This window comes from Musa acuminata, chromosome BXJ3-1, assembly GCF_036884655.1.
Source record: "Musa acuminata AAA Group cultivar baxijiao chromosome BXJ3-1, Cavendish_Baxijiao_AAA, whole genome shotgun sequence".
Classification (NCBI taxonomy): domain Eukaryota; kingdom Viridiplantae; phylum Streptophyta; class Magnoliopsida; order Zingiberales; family Musaceae; genus Musa; species Musa acuminata.
The window spans coordinates 27,072,143-27,092,945 of NC_088349.1; the positions used below are offsets into that span (position 1 = coordinate 27,072,143).

A 20,803-nucleotide genomic window follows, 5' to 3' on the forward strand; every position below is an offset into this window, starting at 1 on the left:
CAATAGCCCTCGTAAGGTCGACTACCACTCCCAATGACCAGCTGTACTAGATCTGGGAACAGCCAAACCTATAAGTCTGGTATCAAAGAGTGGAGCACTCATACAGGACATCCTTGGTGTCTCAAGTCTAAGAACCAGATACACCACTAGGACTACGGAATCGTTGTCTGACAATAAGGCATCATCAACCATCCAGCATTCCGTAAGCGGATCAATCAGTGAACTCATTCTCCAATGAGCACCTGTACTGTATCCCTAGTGTCCCTACACGAGCAGCTATGAGACCAGCTGCATCCATCATATGGACGGGTATACAGCACACCAGTCTATCCGGTTATCACGATGTCCCTCTCGAGTAACCTATGACCGGGATTATTTAGGATATGTGTTTAAAGGTGAATCGATCTCATTATCGTGATCTCATCACGATCCGATTCCCATTGCACAAATCCAAGGACATCACAATATATATGCATTTATGCAATAGTTATAAAGTGATATACGCCAAAATATAATAAGCAAAAAGATTCTGTATCAAGTCACACGTGCCATCACTCACGTGATTGGCTTGTTGGGCACTTATGACTAGCAATCTCCCACTTGACCTAAAGCCAATCACCTATGTGTCTGATCCCCATCAGACCCCTGTGACGCTCAAAGACAATCTGAGACAATGGCTTTGTTAGTGGATCTGCAATGTTATCTTCGGATGGAACTCTTTCCACTGCTACATCTCCTCGGGTCACGATCTCTCTGATAAGGTGGAACCTCCTCAGAACACTTCTGATGAGACCCGGGTTCCCTTATTTGAGTAATCGCCCCGTAGTTGTCACAATATAAGGAAGTCGGCTCCTCACTATCCGGCACGACTCCCAAATCTGTGATGAACTTCTTCAACCAGACTCCCTCCTTTGCTGCATCTGATGCAGCAATGTACTCCGCCTCTGTGGTCGAGTCAGCAGTGGTATCTTGCTTGGAACTCTTCCAGCACACTGCTCCTCCATTCAAGGTGTACACATACCCTGAATTCGACTTGCTATCATCGACATCAGACTGAAAACTTGAGTCAGTGTAGCCTTCAACCTTAAGGCTATTACCTCCATATACTAGTAAAAGATCCTTAGTCCTTCTCAAGTACTTAAGGATACACTTTACTGCTTTCCAGTGCTCCAAGCCTGGATCCGCCTAATACCTGCTCGTGACACTCAGAGCATGCGCTATATCAGGCCTAGTACATAGCATGGCATACATGATAGACCCTATTGCTGAGGCATAAGGTATCATATCCATGTTCGCCCTTTCTTCTGGAGTCTTTGGGGACATACTCGTAGAAAGCGATATCCCATGTCTCATCGGTATGAGACCTCTTTTGGAATTTTCCATGCCAAACCTTTTGACAATAGTTTCTATGTACCTGGACTGGGACAAGCCAAGCATCCTTTTGGATCTATCTCTATAGATTCTAATCCCCAAGATATAAGATGCTTCTCCTAAGTCCTTCATGGAGAAGTGTCTAGATAACCAAGCCTTTATTGTGGATAGCATTCCTATGTCATTCCCAATGATGAGGATGTCATCCACATATAACACCAAAAAACTAATAGCGCTCCCACTTACCTTTCTGTATACACAAGGCTCATCTTCGTTCTTAACGAAGTCATAAGATCTGATTGCCTCATCAAATCTTATGTTCCAACTTCGGGAAGCTTGCCTTAGTCCATAAATGGATCTAAGCAACCTACACACCTTATCTGGGCAGTTCTTGGACACGAATCCCTCAGGTTGCATCATATACACCTCCTCCTCCAGGTTCCCGTTGAGGAATGCGGTTTTCACATCCATCTGCCAGATCTCATAATCATAGTGTGCTGCAATAGCCAATAGAATTCTGATGGATTTTAGCATTGCTACGGGTGAGAAAGTTTCGTCGTAGTCAACACCTTGCCTTTGACGATACCCCTTAGCCACTAGCCTTGCTTTATAGGTCTCTACCTTTCCATCTACTCCGATCTTTTTCTTAAAGATCCACTTGCAACCGATGGGTACAATACCTTCGGGTGCATCAACTAGGTTCCAAACCTTATTGGAGTACATAGAATCCATCTCAGAATTCATGGCTTCTTTCCACTTCCCGGAGTCTATACTCATAATAGCCTCCTCGTAGGTCTGAGGATCAATATCCTCTACATCCTCTGCTCTAATATGTCCCACATATCTCTCAGGAGGATGGGATACTCTATCAGACCTGCGTAAAGTTGAAACTTGTGTATTAGATACCTGAACAGACTCGGGCTGTAGAGTGGTGCTTGAGCTTGGTTCTCCAACCTCGCTCAATTCTATCATTCTCCCACTGTCTCCGCCAAGAATGTGTTCCTTCTCAAGGAACACTGCTCTCTTAGCTACAAAGACCTTTTGGTCCTCGAGATGATAGAAGTAATACCCACAAGTTTCCTTGGGGTATCCCACAAATATGCATCGCTCTGTCCTTGATTCTAACTTATCGGGGTTGTGTCTTTTAACGTGGGCTGGGCAACCCCAAATCTTAACAACCTTAAGATCAGGATTCTTCCCTTTCCATATCTCATATGGTGTAGACACTACCGACTTAGTTGGAACTCTGTTCAGAAGGTAAGCTGCGGTTTCTAGGGCATATCCCCAGAATGAGATGGGTAGGTCAGCGAAACTCATCATGGACCGTACCATATCTAATAAAGTACGATTTCTCCTTTCAGAGTCACCATTAAGCTGAGGTGTGTAAGGAGGTGTCCATTGGGATAATATCCCATGGTCCTTGAGGAAGTGAGTAAACTCTGTACTTAAGTACTCACCTCCTCGATCTGATCGAAGAGTTTTGATACTCTTTCCAGTCTGGTTCTCCACCTCATTCTTATACTCTCTGAATTTCTCAAAGGCCTCGGACTTGTACTTCATTAAGTACACATATCCATACCTTGAGAAATCATCAGTAAATGTAATGAAGTAGGAGTAACCTCCAATGGCATGAGTTGACATGGGTCCACATACATCACTATGTATGAGTTCCAACAACTCAGTGGCTCTCTCTCCAGTTCCACTAAATGGAGAGTTGGTCAGTTTTCCACGAATGCAAGGCTCACAAGTTGCATATGACACATAGTCGAATGGATCTAGATATCCATCATTTAGCAACTTTTGAATCCTTCTTTCATGGATGTGACCTAGCCTACAATGCCACAGGTATGCACTGTTCAACTCATCTCGTTTCCTTTTGGACACATTTATATTCATGATATGTGGAGTGGTGTCTAACATAAATAAACCATTATGCAATGTTCCTTTCGTGATGATCTTATCATCTAATAATATCGAACAACCATTGTTCTCAAAAACAAATTTATATCCACTAACTGTTAAACATGAAATGGAGATAATGTTTTTGATAATAGAAGGAACAAAATAACATGCATCTAATGCAATAAAAGCTCCACTAGGCAGATGTAGGGCGACCTCGCTAACAGCTAATACAGTAACTTTTGCTCTATTACCCATCTTGAGGTCCATCTCGCCTCTCTCTAGTCTCCTAGGCCTTGCCAGAACCTGCAACGAATTACATATATGATAAGCACTACCGGTATCTAATACCCATGTGTTATCATAAGAGTCTGACAAATGGAGACTGATCATGAATGTACCTGAAGCTTCATCAAGCTTTTGTTTCGCCCTTTCTGCAAGGTACTCTTTGCAGTTTCTCTTCCAGTGCCCATCTTTACCATAGTGGAAGCACTGGCCTTTGTCCTTTGTTGGGTCTTTCTTAGCAACCTTTGCTTTACCTTGTTTGCCCTTGCCCTTTCCCTTCTTAAGGGACCTTTCTGCTTTCCTTTTCTTTCTGGTCTCACCAGTGTAGAGAACTGGCTTCTCTTTCTTAATAGTACTCTCTGCCTCCCTCAACATATTGAGGAGCTCTGGGAGAGTCACCTCAAGCTTGTTCATATTAAAGTTCATTATGAACTGTGAAAAGGAATCTGGTAGGGACTGAAGCACAATGTCCACACACAAGTTATCCTCTAGGACCATTCCTAGACCTGTGAGTTTCTCTATCCACTCAATCATCTTTAGGACATGGTTCTGAACCGGTGTCCCCTCAGTCATCCTAGCGCGGAAAAGGCTCTTGGATATCTCATATCGTTGAGTCCTTCCCTGTTCCTCAAACAATTTACGGACATGTAGGAGAATGGATCTGGCATCCATCTTTTCATGTTGTCTCTGTAACTCTGGAGTCATAGAGCCCAACATATAGCACTGAGCAAGAGTGGAGTCATCAATGTACTTCACGTAGCGAGCGATCTCATCCTCGCTTGCCCTTTCTTCGGGCGTAGGTATCACTGTATCAAGGACGTACACGATTTTCTCCGCTGTGAGAACAATTCTCAAGTTACGGAGCCAATCCGTATAATTTGGACCAGTGAGGCGGTTGACATCAAGTATGCCACGTAAGGGATTTGAAAGCGACATTTTCTGAAAATAAAGATGTAGCAAAAATGAATAACATGCAGATTTTGCAAGAAATAAACTATCAAGATATGGACTTCTATCTTAATATGCTCCCACTATTTTACTAACGAGTCACGCGACACCCTCAGCACGTGAAACGGAAGTCTCCGGCAGACTTCTAGTGGGGATCAGGATCCAATCAGCGTCTTAGTGTAACCTCGAGGGACTCGACCAATCACACTAAGCCTAAAAGGTAGACAACTCTTGCCGATCACAACTCCTTGTGATTCCCGTCCTGTTCGGCCTCCGAATCACCATGGCCTCGAGGGACTCGACCAACCATGATGCTCGGTTAAGTCAACACCTTCGTTACAAGATGAGTCTGATTTGATGATATACCCTCGAGGGACTCGACCAAGCATATCATGCCCTCAGGTCACCGGTGACATCTCTATGTCGTAAGCAAGATAGCGAATCGCGATATAGGTGAGTCTCGAGGGACTCGACCAACTCAACCTACACCGGGATTCGGTTCCTACTCATAACGATGGAAGGCCACGTGGGTCAATCTAATTGCCTCACGTTTACCGACTTAATATTATCGAGAGATGTTTCTATGATTTGGTCTCCTAATATGACATGTCACACATATACATATTTAATATATATCTACATCGCATGCAAATATATATACATATCTAGTATGTGTATAAGCAATCACACCAGATGATCATGGACCACAACCTAATATGATTAGGCCCGAGCCAATAGGCCTAATCACTCACATCAAGATCTATGTGTGTTAGGATCGAGAGCACTAAGAGGGGGGGGGGTGAATTAGTGCAGCGGAAATCTTACAGCAATTTAAGAGCTAAAGCTGCGTTCGTCCGATAAAAAATGATTTCGATATAAAAGCAGAATCACAGTGCAGTTTGCGTCTAAGCGCAGTTTTGCGTCTAAGCGCAGTTTGCGTCTAAACACAGTTTGCGTCTAAGCGCAGTTTGCGTCTAAGCACAGTTTGCGTCTAAGCGCAGTTTGCGTCTAAACTCAGTTTTACGTCCAAACGCAGTTTTACGTCAAAACGCAGTTTTACGTCTAAACGCAGTTTTGCGTCTAAACGCAGTTTTACGTCTAAACGCAGTTTTACGTCTAAACGCAGTTTTGCGTCTAAACGCAGTTTTACGTCTAAACGTAATTTTACGTCTAAATGTAGTTTTGCGTCTAAAAGCAGTTTTGAACCTTGAAAAGCGTTTTACGTAGAAAGCAATTTGCAGTTATAAATGGAATCCGAATGTAAGCGTAAACTGCAGTGTGAAGATCGTACGAAAACACGATTTACGTTTGAATGCAGATTCTGAAAGATCAGAGCTTAAAAACTCGTTCGTAAAGGCGCTGAGGGCAGTAGCAATGTAGGAGGTTTGCAGTAATGATAAAGTGCTCAAGGTAAAAGCAAACCAGAGATTTAGAGTGGTTCGGTCAGTCTTGACCTACTCCACTTTTGGCTTCCTCCTCCGACGAGGTCACCGATGTCAACTAGCTGCCTTCCTTCAATGGGCGAAGGCTAACTGCCCTTTTACAGTTTCTCTCCTTTTGACAGGCTCAGGAGACAACCTTTACAGATCCTTTCTCTCCTCTCTTTACAACTCAAGACTTGAAGAACAGAAGGAGGAGAACTTTAGGACTTTACACAAATTTGAGCTCTTAGAATCACTGAAAAGATCAAGAATTCGGTGTGGATCTGTATCTTTTCAGTGCTGAATGGGTGGGGTATTTATAGGCCCCAACCCAGTTCAAATTTGGAGCTCAAAACGATCAAATCGATCAAATCCCAGAATTCTGGGATCAGGCGGTTGCACCTCTTGACTGGAGAGGTGGCACCGCCTGGCAGAGCTCGAAGACTGAGCTCAGGCGATTGCTTCTCTCTGCCAGAGCTCGAAGACTGAGCTCGGTGATTGCATCACCTGGCAGAGCTCGAAGACTGAGCTTGGTGATTGCATCACCTGGCAGAGCTCAAAACTGAGCTCGGTGGTTGCATCACCTGGCAGAGCTCCAAACTGAGCTCAGGCTGATGCACCTCTCTGCCAGAGCTCGAAGACTGAGCTCGGTGATTGCATCACCTGGCAGGGCTCGAGACTGAGCTCAGGCTGATGCACCTCTCTGCCAGAGCTCGAAGACTGAGCTCGGTGGTTGCATCGCCTGGCGGAGCTCGAAACTTGAGCTCTGGCGGTGCTACCTCTTGGCAGAGGAGGTTGCACCGCCCAGTTTAGCTCGTAGACTGAGCTCTGGGCGGTTGCACCTCTCGGCTGGGGCGGTTGCACCTCCCAGCCTCGCAGCCCTGGCGGTTGCACCTCCTGGCTGGGGCGGTTGCACCTCCTGGTGCAATCAGGGTCCGAATGGTTCACTCCATTCGGCCCACTTTGAATCTTTTCAGGGGCCCAATTGCCCCAAGATTAAGCTAATGGGATCACCTCCCATTTTCATGCTTAATCATCATGCTAACTACGATTAACTCTAAGACAACTTCTGCAGCTTTGCTCCGATGCGTCAATCGCTTCTTCCGGCGAGTTTCCGGCGAACTTCCGTCGATCATCCGATGAACCCTCGGTGATGCTTCTGCGGACTTCCAGCAAACTCCTGGACTTTGCGATGATCCACTTGGCGAGTTCCGACGAGCTTCGCTTGGCAAGCTTCTGGACTTCTCGGATCTGTTCCCGCAGAACCTCCGACGACCGTCCGTACTTCCGTCGAACTCTCGAACTCCCAACGTGATCATGAACTTGACTCCGGCGCAACTCCTGCTGCTTGTCTATCTTTCATCGTAGTTAATCCTGCACACTTAAAACAAAACTTCGATCGAGACAATTAATCCTAAGCAATTAACCAAGTTGTCCGGCATGTCATTGGTCCCTCGACGCTTCGTCTGATTCTTCGGCGCATCGTCCTCTCCTGCGGCCTATTGCCCAATCGGCCAGTTGACTCCGCAACTCCAATATCCTTGGCACAATACCCGCTCTACTTGGCCCGATGCCCGAGTCCACGGCCCGAAGCCTTCTGTCGATACGTCGACCGATCCACCGGCCCGACGTCCAATCTTCTGACATGTTCCTCCGGCACAACATGATTTTCCTGCTTTAATTGTCTCATCCTGATCAAAGCATCCTGCGTTACTCAAAACGCAGATTAAATCATAAACATATATCAAGTAGTTTCATCATCAAAATACGAGATTCAACAATCTCCCCCTTTTTGATGATGACAACCACTTGATGACGGAGTTAAACTTAACTCCCGGAGTTTAAACAAACTCCCCCTATCAATATGCCATATTGATAGAACCTTGAATTCAACCTGAATTCAAGTCATTGCAATATTCATCATGAATACTTGCAACACGTCAACATGAACATATGCATAAACTTATGCATCACATGTCATGTCATCAACATACTTCTCCCCCTTTGTCATCAACAAAAAGGAGAAGTACCACAATCAAGTGTTTGTGATATTGGTTCAACTTATTGCATGAAAAACATATTATCAAGTTTTATCATCATGCAGTTTTGAAGCCAGAAAATTTAGCAAATGTTACATCATGCTTAGAATATTCAGGCTATCAAGTTTTAGATATGCAAGTTTTACAGCATACAAGATAGCACTTTTAGAACATGCAAGCTAGCAGTTTTGAGATGTTCAAGAAGGCAACTCTTGCTTCTTGAAAATTTTGCTCACTTTGCTAGATGCGCAAGTTAGCATTTTTGCCTCTTTTGAGATAGCAACTTTTTGCTTCTCTTTAGACCAACAAGCTAGCAATTTTTACGATATACAAGTTTCACAATATATAAGCTAGCAAAAATTTCGAAAGCAAATACAAGATAGCTTTCTTGTGTAAGCTCATGATTCTTGCTTCCTATTGCAATGTGCAAATTGCAAGTTTTGCTTCAACTAAGATATTCAAGATAGTGATGTTCAAGAAGACAATTTTTCTTCTTGAAATGAGCAAGTTAGCAATCTTTGCTACTTAAGATAGGCAAGCAAGCAGTCAAGTTTTTGCATCTTCTTGACTTGTACAAGCTAGCTATCTCCCCCTTTGTCATTGTAAAAAAGGAAGAGAGAATATAGTTTTGTACTTCTTTTTTCCTTTTACAACGATTTCAAAATCATGACAAAGGATGAATAATCAAGTTATGAATGTCAAGACAATTTTTCATCATGAATATTTTATCATTGCATGCATCATTATCATAAGTTGAAGTATTACATGCATGATATCATATCACCATTCATAATTACATTAATGTTTCAATATAGCAATTTCTTCTCAAAATGTGTAACTTGGCACTCATAGCATTTTAGATCATGATTTACATCATATGCAATACATCACATCATACTTAGAAAGCAAGTATTGCATGCATAATTGCACATCATAAATGTTTCATATCATGATGGTATCAATTTTGTCAAATTATATCCTACCATGCATGATCAAAACTTCTCCCCATTTTATCATTGAAAACAAGAAGAAGGTAGGGGTAAGAGCATAAAAGTGTTAAATATTTCAATTATTTCAAGGCATTTACATCATAGATCAAGTCATGATTCATGATTCATCATAAATCAAGTTAGTTTTCAATCATCACATAAGGCATTTAAGGAATTTTTGAAACATAGGAGAATGATTAATTTAAGCACACAATGTTTCAATCCAATCCAAGTCATGAATATCAATGCTTTCATATTGTGAGTATCAATTCATGAATACCACAAGATATTATTTGTGACTTCAATTTTGCAAGATCAATATTATGATTTAAATAAAACTTATTCAAATCAATTCATAATCAAGTCATTAAAATTAATTTCGAGATTCACAAAATATCATGAAATCAAAAGACAAGTTGCATTTCATTTGAAGAACTCCTTTTTGATAAATCTAGGGAGCATAATGAACGATCTTGATTTATAAAGAGCTTCATGTTATAATTATCAAGATCATGATTTTAATAATTATTCTCTTTAGCAAAGAATCACAAAAGCACTTTATTTTTGCATTAGAATTCTCATTGTATTATGATTTATAAATTCTTTTTCTGCACATGAATCATAGGAGATATGTATGTGAAACAAATCTTTGCAAGCAAAGACACTATCATTCATATTTCAAGATGGAATTTATAAGCAGGAATCATTTCATCAAATCCATTTTAGAAAAATATTTTTCATAAGTGTATGAGAAAACCCGATTGTTAGGATACCAATTGTTAAGTGAATCCGAAAATGAAATTAGTACTTTCATGCATTCGGATAAGATTTTGCTATAGATTTTCAAGTTCAATTATGAAGATAAAACATGCTCATGATCATAAAAATTTATGTATCCAAAACATATAATTTCCAACATGTTATAGTGTAAAATCATCATGGCAATTAAGTGATTTGAACATTGAATCAAGAATGTCCGAAAAATAATCTTAACACGTTCATGCATTCGAGCACATTTTTGCCATAGTTTTTCAAATATACTCATGAGAATAACACATGCTTATCATTGGCTTAAAACCTCATGCATAAAATTGTTAATCAAAATATTTAATTTCATCATTATGCATTTCTTCAAATCAAACATGATCTTTAATTAAAGTCGAGAAATATCAATGGAAATCAACGTAATACACATTTTTACTTCTTAACCATGATTTCATATTTTCAATCAAGATCATTTTATTTATTTATTATAGCATATGCAATATTATCATTTTCGAAATTACTAGCATGATCATGTAATTTTCAAGAAAATTAATTCTAAACTAAAAAGAAAATACATCATGAAAGCGTCAAGTAATTTCAAAATAAATCAAAGGCATTCTAATTACCTCAACGTCGTAGGCTGTTAAGGCGTAGTTTGCCACCTCGCTTTTGTTGATTTTTTCTTCTTCGGAGGAGCTCGATTCATCCCAATTTTTGTTCTTCTTCTTGCGTTTAAAGCAAGTAGTTTGATTCTTTTTGCTTTTTAATTTTCGTTTCATTTGTAGTTTAAGTTCACCATCACTTGAGCTTATGCTCGAGTGGTCTTCAAATGTTCTATGTCCCAAATCCTTCCTGTTCTTTGGAAGGTTGTTTTGTTCATCATTGTCCTCATCACTTGAGTCATCGCTCAAGTGGCATTCATTTGTCCAGAGTTCCAAATCCTTCCTGTTCTTTGGAAGGTGGTTCTCAAGTTCTTCACGTGCATTGCACGTCATTTCATATGTGATCAATGAACCAATTAGTTCTTCAAGTGGAAATTGGTTCAAGTTTTTCGATTCTTGAATAGCAGTTACTTTTGAATCCCAAGTTTTAGAAAGTGAGCGCAAAACTTTGTTAACGAGTTCAAAATCCGAAAAGCTTTTACCAAGTGAATTTAAACCATTGACGACATCCGTAAAACGGGTGTACATGTCAACAATGGTTTCGCTTGGTTTCATATGAAAAAGCTCGAAATCATGCAGTAAAATATTAACTTTCGAGTCTTTGACTCTACTAGTTCCCTCATGCGTGATTTCAAGAGTGCGCCAAATATCGAAAGCCGTTTCGCACAAAGAAACCCGATTGAACTCATTTTTGTCCAAAGCGCAAAATAAGGCATTCATAGCCTTTGCGTTTAAAGAAAAATACTTCTTCTCCAAATCCGACCATTCGTTTGTTGGTTTAGAGGGAAGTTGAAAACCGTTTTCAATGATATTCCATAAATCCAGATTTAGAGAAATCAAGAAAACTCTCATTCGAGTTTTCCAGTAAGTGTAGTCCAATCCGTTAAAGAACGGTGGACGAAAGACCGAATAGCCCTCTTGAAGAGCCATTTCTCTCGGGTGTAAATCCGAAATGAGAAATACCCCGCTCTGATACCAATTGTTAGGATCGAGAGCACTAAGAGGGGGGGGGTGAATTAGTGCAGCGGAAATCTTACAGCAATTTAAGAGCTAAAGCTGCGTTCGTCCGATAAAAAATGATTTCGATATAAAAGCAGAATCACAGTGCAGTTTGCGTCTAAGCGCAGTTTTGCGTCTAAGCGCAGTTTGCGTCTAAACACAGTTTGCGTCTAAGCGCAGTTTGCGTCTAAGCACAGTTTGCGTCTAAGCGCAGTTTGCGTCTAAACTCAGTTTTACGTCCAAACGCAGTTTTACGTCAAAACGCAGTTTTACGTCTAAACGCAGTTTTGCGTCTAAACGCAGTTTTACGTCTAAACGCAGTTTTACGTCTAAACGCAGTTTTGCGTCTAAACGCAGTTTTACGTCTAAACGTAATTTTACGTCTAAATGTAGTTTTGCGTCTAAAAGCAGTTTTGAACCTTGAAAAGCGTTTTACGTAGAAAGCAATTTGCAGTTATAAATGGAATCCGAATGTAAGCGTAAACTGCAGTGTGAAGATCGTACGAAAACACGATTTACGTTTGAATGCAGATTCTGAAAGATCAGAGCTTAAAAACTCGTTCGTAAAGGCGCTGAGGGCAGTAGCAATGTAGGAGGTTTGCAGTAATGATAAAGTGCTCAAGGTAAAAGCAAACCAGAGATTTAGAGTGGTTCGGTCAGTCTTGACCTACTCCACTTTTGGCTTCCTTCTCCGACGAGGTCACCGACGTCAACTAGCTGCCTTCCTTCAATGGGCGAAGGCTAACTGCCCTTTTACAGTTTCTCTCCTTTTGACAGGCTCAGGAGACAACCTTTACAGATCCTTTCTCTCCTCTCTTTACAACTCAAGACTTGAAGAACAGAAGGAGGAGAACTTTAGGACTTTACACAAATTTGAGCTCTTAGAATCACTGAAAAGATCAAGAATTCGGTGTGGATCTGTATCTTTTCAGTGCTGAATGGGTGGGGTATTTATAGGCCCCAACCCAGTTCAAATTTGGAGCTCAAAACGATCAAATCGATCAAATCCCAGAATTCTGGGATCAGGCGGTTGCACCTCTTGACTAGAGAGGTGGCACCGCCTGGCAGAGCTCGAAGACTGAGCTCAGGCGATTGCTTCTCTCTGCCAGAGCTCGAAGACTGAGCTCGGTGATTGCATCACCTGGCAGAGCTCGAAGACTGAGCTTGGTGATTGCATCACCTGGCAGAGCTCGAAACTGAGCTCGGTGGTTGCATCACCTGGCAGAGCTCCAAACTGAGCTCAGGCTGATGCACCTCTCTGCCAGAGCTCGAAGACTGAGCTCGGTGATTGCATCACCTGGCAGGGCTCGAGACTGAGCTCAGGCTGATGCACCTCTCTGCCAGAGCTCGAAGACTGAGCTCGGTGGTTGCATCGCCTGGCGGAGCTCGAAACTTGAGCTCTGGCGGTGCTACCTCTTGGCAGAGGAGGTTGCACCGCCCAGTTTAGCTCGTAGACTGAGCTCTGGGCGGTTGCACCTCTCGGATGGGGCGGTTGCACCTCCCAGCCTCGCAGCCCTGGCGGTTGCACCTCCTGGCTGGGGCGGTTGCACCTCCTGGTGCAATCAGGGTCCGAATGGTTCACTCCATTCGGCCCACTTTGAATCTTTTCAGGGGCCCAATTGCCCCAAGATTAAGCTAATGGGATCACCTCCCATTTTCATGCTTAATCATCATGCTAACTACGATTAACTCTAAGACAACTTTTGCAGCTTTGCTCCGATGCGTCAATCGCTTCTTCCGGCGAGTTTCCGGCGAACTTCCGTCGATCATCCGATGAACCCTCGGTGATGCTTCTGCGGACTTCCGGCAAACTCCTGGACTTTGCGATGATCCACTTGGCGAGTTCCGACGAGCTTCGCTTGGCAAGCTTCTGGACTTCTCGGATCTGTTCCCGCAGAACCTCCGACGACCGTCCGTACTTCCGTCGAACTCTCGAACTCCCAACGTGATCATGAACTTGACTCCGGCGCAACTCCTGCTGCTTGTCTATCTTTCATCGTAGTTAATCCTGCACACTTAAAACAAAACTTCGATCGAGACAATTAATCCTAAGCAATTAACCAAGTTGTCCGGCATGTCATTGGTCCCTCGACGCTTCGTCTGATTCTTCGGCGCATCGTCCTCTCCTGCGGCCTATTGCCCAATCGGCCAGTTGACTCCGCAACTCCGATATCCTTGGCACAATACCCGCTCTACTTGGCCCGATGCCCGAGTCCACGGCCCGAAGCCTTCTGTCGATACGTCGACCGATCCACCGGCCCGACGTCCAATCTTCTGACATGTTCCTCCGGCACAACATGATTTTCCTGCTTTAATTGTCTCATCCTGATCAAAGCATCCTGCGTTACTCAAAACGCAGATTAAATCATAAACATATATCAAGTAGTTTCATCATCAAAATACGAGATTCAACAATGTGTGCAACGGTGCATCTCCATGCCTTGTGATCGTCCATCTCGTCCTCGTTGGTTCCGTCGACATCTTGATGCATCTCCATGCATCACGATCGTCCGTCTCGTGGGTCCCGCTATGGCTTCCACGCTCCCGCTGCGCCTCCTCATGTGATTACAACTTAATCATAGGCACGCAGGCCCGACAATAAACGAGAAATATAATGGAGGTTCGCAGACCTCAATAATAATAATCACAAGTACACACATCACACGGTCCATGATCATCCGTCCACTCATCATACATCACATGTATAAATAATCATCATCATGTAGGACTACTAGATAATAATAAAATTAATAATCAACTAAACCTTTTAATTAATTAATATTTTCTGAAATCAGGGATATATAGGGAATTTCTCAATTCCTAAGGGTATTTTCGTAATTTGGACAAAAGACAGAAACTGGAATTTCTCAAATTCCGAGGGGCAAAACAGTCTTTTGCGCAGAAAACCCTAATACCCTTTCCCCTTTTCGCTGCTGCCGCCGCCGCCACCCTGCCGGCGGCGGCCTGTGCGGCGGGGCGAGGGCACTGCCCTCGCCTTCAGGCGGCACGCCCGCTGGCGGCGATGCCGCTGCGGGTGGGCGCCCTCTTCGGGCGCCGCTGCCTCCGCAGGCGGTGCTGTCCCGCCGGGCGGCCGCCCTTGTGGGGGGGGTTTCGCCCGCGGGAGCAGCGGCGGCAGGCGTCGCGCGTCGCTGCCCTGCGGCGGCAGGCGTCGCGCGTCGCTGCCCTGCGGCGGCAGGCGCCGCTTCCTTTCGGCGGTAGGCGCCGCTGCCCTGCGGCGCCTCTGCCCGTGGGTTGCCAGCCCCGCCGGCAGCAAGCCTGCTGCAAGCAGGCCGCCGGCCGGCTGCTGCAGGCACAGCGTTTGCGCATGCGCCGGCGCTGTGCTGCCTGGCTGCGGCTGCGGCTGCGGCTGCCGCTACAGGTGGCTGCGGCTGCGGCTGCCGCTGCAGGTGGCTGCAGGCATGCAGATCGAGGGCAGCAACTGTTGTTGCCCTTCCTTGCTTTTGCGTCAACGATTTTGACGTCAAAATTCTTCCTAAACACAATACACGTAGTTCAAAACCAATCATTCGCACGAACAACCTGGCTCTGATACCACTGTTGGGAAATCATAGGGGGCGACATCATATGCGCAGCGGAAGAACAAGAAAACAAAAATCCCCGATTCCCAAAAAGATGTTCATCGTCGTGCGAAGATTGGTGCGCAAAATCCGCAAAAACACAAAACTGCGTATAGAGATTGTGTTACCTAGGGAGATCGTATATCCCTGTTTCCTTGCAGATCCTTAGGAGAGGGTGAAGGAGGTCAAGCGTCCTCCTCTCTAGCGGTGATCCACACAGCAGGGTTGCGACGATGCTCCTCAAAACTCCAGGCCTTCTCTGAGGTGGAGAGGGAGAGGAGAATAGGAAGGGCAAGCAAAGACTCTAGCCTATGAGGCTGTGAATCCCTCCTATTTATAGAGATCCCGTGTCAAAACCCTAATGGGTCCTTTCCCTAGTGGGTATTGGATCTGCATCCAATAAGACAAGGGCTCCGTCGGATATCTCATATCCGAACCTCTACTCATCGCAATGCCTACCATATGTGTGTGACCCTCTAGGCCCAATATCGAGCTGGCCGTGAGTCATACCTGTCAGAACTCCTTCTAACTAAGTGAATTATTATCTCTGTAATAATTCACTCGACTCATCGACTACGGAAGTACTAGGCCACTACGCCGTAGTCCCCAGACGATACAGGGGAATCCAATCCATTGGACCTGTTTGTCCTTAGTTACCATGTACCTATAGTCCCTCATCCATCTAATATCCCAGAGACCGTATATCGAGCATGGTGCTGTCAGACCCATACGGTTTCTACTCGAGTCTCGCTCTAATCGGATTCTCCCGGAGAACTCTTTCTCTCTCAACCCGAATGACCCTGGCCAGGGATTTGTCTGAGCAAGAACACATGGGATATTCCTCTCATGATACCGAGAGTGGATGATCCTCTATCGACACTCAATAGCCCTCGTAAGGTCGACTACCACTCCCAATGACCAGCTGTACTAGATCTGGGAACAGCCAAACCTATAAGTCTGGTATCAAAGAGTGGAGCACTCATACAGGACATCCTTGGTGTCTCAAGTCTAAGAACCAGATACACCACTAGGACTACGGAATCGTTGTCTGACAATAAGGCATCATCAACCATCCAGCATTCCGTAAGCGGATCAATCAGTGAACTCATTCTCCAATGAGCACCTGTACTGTATCCCTAGTGTCCCTACACGAGCAGCTATGAGACCAGCTGCATCCATCATATGGACGGGTATACAGCACACCAGTCTATCCGGTTATCACGATGTCCCTCTCGAGTAACCTATGACCGGGATTATTTAGGATATGTGTTTAAAGGTGAATCGATCTCATTATCGTGATCTCATCACGATCCGATTCCCATTGCACAAATCCAAGGACATCACAATATATATGCATTTATGCAATAGTTATAAAGTGATATACGCCAAAATATAATAAGCAAAAAGATTCTGTATCAAGTCACACGTGCCATCACTCACGTGATTGGCTTGTTGGGCACTTATGACTAGCAAAATGGGTGCGATTATACCAGCACTAAAGCACCGGATCCTATCAGAACTCCGAAGTTAAGCTTACTTGGGTGAGAGTAGTACTAGGATGGGTGACCCCTAGGGAAGTCCTCATGTTGCACTCCTTTTGGCATCCCGAGATGTGAAAATCTCTCTCGTAAGCCTCCGAGGCAATGGTTTTGGGGCTCGGAATTTGCCGTGACCGCTACGCAGTCCGTATCGTGGGGCTCGGAGAGTGCTTTTCGGACTGGGGTTGCAATAGTGATTTTGAGATCCTTCGAGAAAGTGCCGAAGGATTTGGTGCGCACTTGCCATGACCGATACGCAGTTGTTGGGCTGGGGCTCGGAGAGAGCTAGCAATAGCAATTCCATGATCTTTCGAGAAAGCGTCGACGATTTCGTGATGCGCAAGAGGCTCCAGACATTGATGCACTGGCCGTGACGTGCACATAGGCGAGGGACGAAGCACGCGAAACAGGTGTGATCATACCAGCACTAAAGCACCGAATCCCATCAGAACTCCAAAGATGCTTATCTTTGGAAGTCCTTGTGTTGCACTCCTTTTTGCATCCCGAGATACGAAAACCTCTCCCATCGAACTCCGAGGCGATGGATTTGGGGCTCAGAATTTGCTGTGATCGCTACGCTGTCAGTATCGTGGGGCTCGGTGAGAACTTTCTGGACTGGGGTCGCAATAGCGATTCCGAGATCCTTCGAGAAAGTGTCGAAGGATTCGGCGCGCGCTTACCGTGACCGATACGCTGTCATTGGGCTGGGGCTCAGAGAGAGCTTGCAATAGCGATTCCGTGATCGTTCGAGAAAGCGTCGATGGTTTTGTGATGCGCAAGAGGCTCTGGACATTGATGCGCCGGCCGCAACATGCACATAAGCGAGGGACGAAGCACGCGAAATGGGTGCAATCATACCAGCATTAAAGCACCGGATCCCATTAGAACTCTGAAGATAAGCGTGCTTGGGCCAAAGTAATACTAAGATAGGTGACCCCTTGGGAAGTCCTTGTCTTGCACTCCTTTTTGCATCCCGAGATACGAAAACCTCCCCCATCAAACTCTGAGGCGATGGTTTTGGGGCTCGGAATTTGCCATGATCGCTACGTTGTCAATATCATGGGGCTTGGTGAGGGCGTTCCGGAATGGGGTCGCAATAGTGATTTCGAGATCGTTCAAGAAAGTGCAGAAGGATTCGGCGCACGCTTGTCGTGACTAATATGCAGTCGTTGGGCTAGGGCTCGGAGAGAGCTTGAAATAGCGATTCCGTGATCGTTCGAGAGAGCGTCGACGGTTTTGTGATGCACAAGAGGCTCCGGACATTGATGCGCCGGCCGCAACGTGCACATAAGCGAGGGACGAAGCACGCGAAATGAGTGCGATCATACCAGCACTAAAGCATTGGATCCCATCAGAACTCTGAAGTTAAGCGTGCTTGGGCGAGTGTAGTACTAGGATGGGTGATCCCTTGGGAAGTCCTCGTGTTGCACTCCTTTTTGTATCCCTTGATACGAAACCTCTCCCGTCAAACTCTGATGCGATGGTTTTGGGGCTCGAAATTTGTCATGATCGCTATGCTGTCAGTATCGTGGGGCTCAGAGAGAGCTTTCCGGACTGGGGTCGTAATAGTGATTCTGAGATCGCTCGAGAAAGTGACGATGGTTTCGGTGCACGCTTGCCGTGACCAATATGTAGTCGTTGGGCTGGGGCTTGGAGAGAGCTTGCAATAGCGATTCCGTGATCATTCGAGAAAGCGCCGACGGTTTCATGTCGTGCAAGAGGCTCCGGACGTTGATGCATTGGTCGCGACATGCACATAGGTGAGGGACGAAGCACACTAAATTGGTGCGATCATACCATCACTAAAGCATCGGATCTCATCAGATCTCCGAAGTTAAGCATGCTTAGGTGAGAGTAGTACTATGATTGGTGACCCCCTGGGAAGTCCTCGTATTGCATCCTTTTTGCGTCCCGAGATATGAAAACCTCTCGCGTAGTCCTCTGAGGCAATGGTTTTGGGGCTCGGAATTTGTCGTGACCGCTACGTAGTCAATATCGTTGGGCTCGGAGTGAGCTTTCCGGACAGGGGTCGCAATAGCGATTCCGAGATCATTCAAGAAAGTGCCGAAGGATTCGACACGCGCTTGCCGTGATCGATACGCAGTCGTTGGGCTGGGGCTCGGAGAGAGCTTGCAATAGCGATTCCGTGATCGCTCGAGAAAGCTCCGATGGTTTCGTGATGCACAAGAGGCTCCGGACGTTGATGCGCCGACCGCGACGTGCACATAAGCGAGGGACGAAGCACGCGAAATGGGTGCGATCATACCAGCACTAAAGCATCGGATCCCATCATAACTCCGAAGATAAGCGTGCTTGGGCAAGAGTAATACTAGGATGGTGACCCCCTGGGAAGTCCTTGTGTTTCACTCCTTTTTGCATCCCGAGATGCGAATACAACTCGCGTAGTCCTCCGAGGCGATGATTTTGGGGCTCGGAATTTGCCATGACCGCTACATAGCTAGTATCGTGGGGCTCGGAGAGAGCTTTCCGGACTTGGGTCGTAATAGCTTGGGTGGAGTTTTTACAATCTTACAACTTTACAATCAAGCACAAATCTGGTGCTCAAAATGTAGTTGCTGACGCATTGAGCAGAAAGCATTCTTTTTTATCAGCAATGGAAGTCAAAGTGGTTGGATTTAAAACATTTAAAGATCTATATGAGAATGATGTAGATTTTGGCTCGATATGGCAGAATTGTAAATCAGGTTCCTTTCAATAATTTTTTATCTTTGATGGTTTATTTTTTCGAGCTAATGCTTTGTGTGTTGCATCTTGTTCTTTGAGACAAGTAATTCTAGCTTAAGCTCTTGGTGGTGTTTTGGGAGGATATTTCGGTAGGGACAAGACTATAGCTCTTATTCAATCAAATTTCTACTGGCCTAAAATATTCAGAGATGTGGATAGACATGTGAAGCAATGCCGATTGTGTCATTTGGCAAAAATAAGAAGTCAAAACAATAGATGAATCTTTTCTGCAGTGACGACGGTACTGTAGCGGCGACGACACTATAGCAGCGACCAGATCTCCCTAGGGCGATCTGACTCCTGCAGCATCGGCTTTCTCCCACGGGCGACGGGCGACAACACTATAGCAGCGATCAGATCTCCCTAGGGCGATGGTACTGCAGCGGTGATCTGATTTCCTGCAACGTCGGCTGTTTCCGAAGGGCGACGGCACTATAGCGGCGACCAGATCTAGGGCGACGGTACTGTAGCAACGATGACACCGTAGCAACGACCAGCTCTAGGGCGACGGTAAGTGGTGATGACACTATAGCGGCGACGACATCTCCCTAGGGCAATCTGACTCCTGTAGCGTTGGCTTTCTCCCACGAATGACGCGTCAGCTTCTCCCCAAGGGCGACAATACTATAGCAGCGACCAGATCTCCCTAGGGTGATCTGACTCCTGCAGCGTTGGCTTTCTCCCACGGGTGACGTGTCGGCTTCTCCCCAAGGGCAACGATACTGTAGCAACGACCAGATCTCCCTAGGGCGATCTGACTCCTGCAACGTTGGCTTTCTCCCACGGGTGACGTGTCGGCTTCTCCCCAAGGGCAACGATACTATAGCAGCGACCAGATCTCCCTAGGGTGACGGTACTGTAGCGGTGATCTGATATACTACAGCGGTGGCTTTTCCCTATGGCGACGATTCTGTAGCGGCGACTAGAAGAGGGATCAAACATGGCAGCGATGGCCCCTAGGGCTGGCGACGGTGGCGGGAGGGTTGATACGATGGCAAGACTCCCTACCGTTACCCCTCAAGTTGCTCCTCCACCATATCCTCTCCAGAGAGAAACTCCTTCGACGAAGCAGCATCGAAGCAGGTCGCGCTCTAGATCACGGCAGCCTTCTCTCATTTTCAGTGACCCTCGGCCTTGGACTAGCCTCTTCAAGGCTCCGGTTGGAAGTCCGGATCTAAGCTTGGAATTCTTAACTCCAAAAGTTCAGGCTGATAAGAAGATTGCTGTATACGAGACTACTGATTCAGCAGAGCTTATTAAGACATGGTCTATGGCGATTATTAGCTATGTGGTAGGTCTCAAAACATCTTATTTCCCACTATCCTCATTTATCAAAACTCGATGGGGAATATCGTCATTTGATCTTCTTATGCTGGAGAACAAATTCTTTGTTTGCAAGCTATACTCGGAAGAAGATTTGCAACGAGTCCTCGAAGGATTCTGGACTATTCGTGGCCATCCAATGATTCTACAACGCTGGTCTCCTGATGTCCGTTTGGAGTTTGATAGCCTATAGTCTATTCCATTATGGGTATCCTTTCAAGGTCTTCCTCTACATCTTTGG

General features: G+C 45.3%; 2 non-coding genes and 3 pseudogenes across 2 annotated transcripts; all 5 read left to right on the plus strand.

Moving 5' to 3' along the window:
* The first annotated feature begins 16,432 nt into the window (after positions 1-16,432).
* Positions 16,433-16,551, plus strand: LOC135629910 (5S ribosomal RNA). Its single transcript, XR_010493471.1, has one exon. It is a non-coding gene; the product is annotated as a 5S ribosomal RNA (ribosomal RNA).
* Positions 16,552-17,338: 787 nt separating this feature from the next.
* On the plus strand, positions 17,339-17,457 carry LOC135630045 (5S ribosomal RNA; annotated as a pseudogene).
* A 351-nt stretch (positions 17,458-17,808) lies between these two features.
* On the plus strand, positions 17,809-17,927 carry LOC135630505 (5S ribosomal RNA). Its single transcript, XR_010494028.1, has one exon. It is a non-coding gene; the product is annotated as a 5S ribosomal RNA (ribosomal RNA).
* A 350-nt stretch (positions 17,928-18,277) lies between these two features.
* On the plus strand, positions 18,278-18,396 carry LOC135630066 (5S ribosomal RNA; annotated as a pseudogene).
* Positions 18,397-18,746: 350 nt separating this feature from the next.
* On the plus strand, positions 18,747-18,864 carry LOC135630051 (5S ribosomal RNA; annotated as a pseudogene).
* The last annotated feature ends 1,939 nt before the right edge of the window (positions 18,865-20,803 follow it).